Source organism: Otolemur garnettii, unplaced genomic scaffold, assembly GCF_000181295.1.
Source record: "Otolemur garnettii isolate 467f Iridium unplaced genomic scaffold, OtoGar3 scaffold00011, whole genome shotgun sequence".
NCBI classification, from domain to species: domain Eukaryota; kingdom Metazoa; phylum Chordata; class Mammalia; order Primates; family Galagidae; genus Otolemur; species Otolemur garnettii.
In genome coordinates, this window is record NW_003852406.1 from 19228248 (window position 1) to 19233803 (window position 5556).

At 45.3% G+C, this 5556-nt stretch overlaps 1 pseudogene; it reads left to right on the forward strand.

The window, feature by feature from the left end:
- The first annotated feature begins 2957 nt into the window (after nt 1-2957).
- LOC100958023 lies at nt 2958-5114 on the forward strand (annotated as a pseudogene).
- Nucleotides 5115-5556: the final 442 nt, after the last annotated feature.

Below are 5556 nucleotides of genomic sequence, written 5' to 3' on the forward strand. Positions count from 1 at the left end.
CATATTGTGTTCAAACTGCAGGAAACTAAAGACAAAGAGAGAATCTTAAAAGAAACCAGAGGAAAAATATATCTTGCCCACAGAGGAACAAAGGTAAGAATTACAACTGATTTCTCATCAGAAATCATGCAAGCAAGAAGAGAATGGAATAAAATTTTTAAAGCATTGAAAGAAAAAAAAATCAACCTAGAATTCTGTATCCACTTTTATCCTTTAAAAGTGAAAGAGTTTGGGTGCAGTGGTTCACACCTGTAATCCTAGCACTCTGGGAAGCTGAGACAGGTTTTTGCTTGAAAACAGGTTTTTGAAACCAACCTGACAAGAGCAAGACCCCATCTCTACTAAAAATAAAAAAAACTAGCCAGGTGTCATGGGGGGTGCCTGTAGTCTTAGCTACTTTGGAGGCTGAGGAGCACTTACACCAGGAGTTCAAGGTTGCTGTGAACTATGATGCCATGGCACTCGAGCCTAGGCAACAGAATGAAATTCTGTCAAGAAAAAAAAAAAAAAAAAAAAGAAGAAGAGAAAAGAAAAATAGAAAAAAAGTGAAAGAGAAAAAAGTCTTTCTCAGACAAATGAAAACTAAGGGTATTTGTCACCAAAAGGTCTGCCTTCCAAGAAATGTTAAAAGAAGTTCTTCAGTGAGAAGGAAAGTTACATAGGTCAGAAACATGGATCTACATAAAGAAATGAAGAGTGGCTCAGAGCCTGTGGCTCAAGTGGCTAAGGAGCCAGCCACATATTCCTAAAGTGGTGGGTTCAAATCCAGCCTGGGCCCGCCAAACAACAATGACGGCTGCAACCAAAAAATAGCCAGGCGCTGTGGTGGGTGCCTGTGGTCCCAGCTACTTAGGAGGCAGAGGCGAGAGACTGGCTTGAGCCCAGGAGATGGAGGTTGCTGTGAGCTGTGATGCCATGGCACTCTACCCAGGGGGACAGCTTGAGGCTCTGTCTCAAAAAAAAAAAAAAAAAAAAGAAATGAAGAGTATCAGAGAAGGAATAATAAAAATAAAATAAAATTTTTGTGTTTTGTTATTCTTCTTTTTTTTTTTTTAGACGGAGCCTCAAGCTATCCCCCTGGGTAGAGTGCCATGGCATCACAGCTCACAGCAACCTCCAACTCCTGGGCTCAAGCCAGTCTCCTGCCTCAGTCTCCCAAGTAGCTGGGACTACAGGTGCCCGCCACAATGCCCGGCCATTTTTTTTTTTTTTTTTTGGTTGCAGCCATCATTGTTGTTTGGAGGGCCCGGGCTGGGGATTCGAACCCGCCACCTTAGGTGTATGTGGCTGGCTCCTTAGCCACTTGAGCCACAGGCGCTGAGCCTGTTTTGTTATTCTTAATTGATTTAATAGATAACTGTTCAAAGTAATCATAGCAAAAATGTATTGGGTGATTGTAGCATATGGATAAGTGAAATGAATATTAGCAATGTTATAAGAGGTGGAAGGAAGGAATTGGGAATACTCAGCTATAAGGTACCATGAAGTGATACAGTGTTCTTGAAAGTGTACTTAGATTAGTTGCAAATATATACTGTGAATTCTAGAACAGCTCAAAAATTAAAAAAGGATAATTGACACAATGAGAGAAGGAAAAAATGGAAACATGGTAAAGCTAAGAGAAGCCAGAAAAGGGGAAAGATTTAAAAGGGAAGAAGTACAATAAATTGAAAACAGTTATATAGCAGACATTAATCCAACTATATCAGTAATTGCCTTAAATACAAATGGTATAAATACGGCAGTTAAAAAATAGACTGTCAGAGGGATTTAAAAAAACTACATTATCTATGGGAAGCCCACTCCTTAACTATAAAGGCACAGATAGGTTAGAAGTAAAAGGACAAAGTCTAACATTCATTCAGGATAAAAACCCTTAATAAAATAGGATTAGAGGAGAATTTCCTCAACTTGTTAAATAATATCTGCAAAACCTACAGCCAACATCATACTTAATAGTGAGAAACTAGATACTCTCTGTTAATGTCCAAGACAAGGTTAGGATGTCCCCTTTCCCCATTTCTATTTCACATGGTACTACTAGAAGTCCTAGCCAATGAAATAAGACAAAATAAATAAATAAGTAAATAAATAAAACGTATATAGATTGGAGAGAAAGAGAGAAAACTACATTTATTCACACATAACATCATTGTCTAAGAAGAAAATCCCAAAGAGCTCTTCTTAGTGAAGTATCACAAGAATGGAGAAACAAGAATGCAATGTACTCAGTTATAATATGAAGCCAGTAGACGATATAACACATACCCTCATAAAAGAAGAACTCAAATCAATTTAAGGTGGGGAGCAGAGGAACAAGGGAGCGGGGAGGGGGGGCGGTAGGGGGTTATGGTGTATGGCACACCTCTTGCGGGCAGAACACAATTTTAAGAGGGACTTTACTTAACAAGTGCAATCAGTGTAATTCTTTGTCCCCTCAATAAACCCAGAACAATAAAAAATAAATAAAATATAAGGAAAATCACTATTAACTAAAATCTAGCAAGGCTGCAGACTTTCCTACATACCGGCAATGACCAACTGGAATTTGAAATTTAAACCACAATACCATTTATAAAAAAAAAAGAAAGAAAGAAAAAGAAAGGATTACTTAAGCATAGATCTAATGAGATATGTACAGGATCTGAACGAGGAATGGATAAAATTGATGAAAGATAGATATCTAAAGAAATGGGACCGCGCAGGTGTAAAGAGCCCAATGGTAAAGCTAGGCCAGCTACCCCTCCCCCTTCTCAGCTTCCGTCCTGGACTTGCGGAAGTCTGTCCCGGAAGTCTGTGCACAGACGGCTGTGCTGGGGGTGGGGGTGGGGGGCCCAGTCCTTGAGCTGAGCAGAGCCAACCGTGTTCGTCAACCGTCTGCTTGGGTCCCGCCCCGTGAGGCACTAGACTGAGGAGTGGCGGTGAAGGGGGAAGGCAGCGGCAAGAGGCACAGGGCCATGGCGTCCATCTTGCTGCGGGGTTGTCACGCCCCAGCGCTGGCCCTGAGGGGTGGTCTGGGGCATCCCACTGGCCTCCGTAGTACCAACACCGTGTGGCTGATCAGCCGGGTGAATATTCCATTTGGCTGCAGCGCTCTGGCCCACCCAGTGTACCTTTCCAGAGGCCATCCCCTCAGCAGTTGTCACCAGAGACTCGAGCGTTGGCTTCCAGTGGCGGCAGAGCCATGTTTGGTTGTCGCAGGACCTAGGGGCCTTCCTGTGCCCCGCTGGTACTCATCGTCCTCTCTTGGAGATGACCCCAAACTGAAGACCCCTACATCCTTCAAGGACAAGAACAAGAAGCTAGAGGAAGGTGGGCCCATGTACAGCCCACCCGCGGAGGTGCCGGTGAAGTCATTGTGGCGGAGGGTCCTGGACGGGCTGAAGCACTATTACCACGGCTTCCGCCTGCTCTGGATAGACACCAAGATTGCGGTGCGCACACTCTGGAGGATTCTCAAGGGCCACACTCTGACCCGCCGGGAGCGGAGGCAGTTTGTCCGGGTCTGCGCTGACCTCTTTCGCCTGGTCCCACTCCTCGTCTTCGTGGTGGTACCATTCATGGAATTCCTGCTGCCCTTGGCAGTGAAGCTCTTTCCCAACATGTTGCCATCCACCTTCGAGACCCAGTCTACCAAGGAGGAGAGGCTGAAGAAGGAGCTGCGGGGAAAGCTGGAGCTGGCCAAGTTTCTCCAGGACACTGTGGAGGAGATGGCCTTGAAGAACAAGGCAGCCAAAGGGAGTGCCACCAAAGACTTCTCCATGTTTTTCCAGAAGATTCGCGAGACGGGGGAAAGACCCAGCACTGAGGAAATTATGCGTTTTTCCAAATTATTTGAGGATGAGCTGACCCTGGATAACCTTAAACGGCAGCAGCTGGTAGCACTGTGCGAGCTGCTGGATATTCAGGCCATCGGCACCAACACCTTCCTGCGCTTTCAGCTCACCATGAGGCTGAGGTCCATCAAGGCTGACGACAGAATGATTGCTGAGGAAGGAGTAGACAGCCTGAACTTAAAGGAATTGCAGTCTGCGTGTATGGCTCGGGGCATGCGGGCCCTTGGAGTCACAGAAGACCGTCTGAGGGACCAGCTGAAACAGTGGCTGGATCTGCACCTGTATCAGGAGATCCCTACATCCCTGCTCTTATTGTCCCGAGCCATGTACCACCCAGACACTCTCTCACCTGCTGACCAGCTCAAATCCACTTTGAAGACCCTTCCAGAGATCGTGGTGAAGGAAGCCCAAGTGAAAGTGTCCAGTGCTGAGGGTAAGAGGGTGGACAACATGATGAAGTTGGAGGCCACCCTCCAGGAGGAGAAAGCCATCCAGCAGGAGCACAGGGAGAAGCAGCTGCAGAAGCTCTCCCAAGCAGCAAAGGAAGGGAGGGAGACCGTCTCTGAGAGGCCAGTGTCTCACAAGCAGCTGGAAGTGCCTGATGTGACCCTGCCATCAGAGGCCCTGAAGGACACTGCCCCTGTGCTAGAGGTCTTGAAGCAAGCGGAAGAGGAAATAAGTAAGGAAGATATTGACATACTCAGTGATACCTGTTCTAAACTGAAAGAGCAAAAGAAGTCCCTAACCCAAGAGAAGGAGGAGCTAGAGCTACTGAAGGAAGATGTCCAAGACTATAGTGAGGGCTTAGGAGAGACTGAGAAGGAACTTTCAAAGACCGGCAAGGAAAAACTTTTGAAAGAATCTAAAGCCAGAGTAAGACTGACAGACAGAGTACTGCGCATGACCCGGAGGATAGACAGCTTGATCTCTCAGCTGGAGCAGGATCAGAGGGCTGGCAAGCTGGGCCCAGCAGAAGGCCCAAGTGCCGAGGAGAAATTCATGAGTGTCGCAGAGCTCATTAGTGTCATGAAGCAAATCAAACACATTCCAGAAAAAAAGCTGATCTGCTTGGCCTTAAAAATGGATACAAATAAGGATGGCAGGATCAACATCAACAGCCTCATCAAGGCAACTGAGCTGTTGGACAAAGAAGACATTCGCCTCTCTACTAGTCAGGTGGCTGAGATTGTGGCAATGCTCGAGAAGGAGGAGGAGGTGGAAGAGAAGAAGAAGGCTAAGGGAAAGATTGAGAAGGAGGCTGCAGAAATGAAGAATTAGGGCTGGCCCTAGCTCTCAGGCATGTTGGTGGCCCTGCACAAAGCCTGTCTTCATCTTGCTGCATCAGCCGCTGTGGTAATGAACATGATAGTGCTCGCTTTGAGATGATTCTTAGTGGCAAATCTAATATTTTGTCTGGAATAAATCAGAAATTTCCATAAAAATAAAAAAAGAAATGGAGAGATAGCCCATGTTCATAGATTGGAAAATTTAATATCGTTAAGGTAACAGTTCTTCCCCAACTTGTTCTGTAGATTCAATGCAACCCTAATTAAAAATCTCAGTGAGTTATTTTGTAGATATTGACGGGAAGAGCCAACGTAATTACTGAATAAGAACAAAGTCGGAAGAATCACACTATTCAACTTTGAAACTTACAATAAAGCTACAGTAATCAAGAAGGTCTAGTATTGATGAAAGAATATACAAATGGATCAATGGA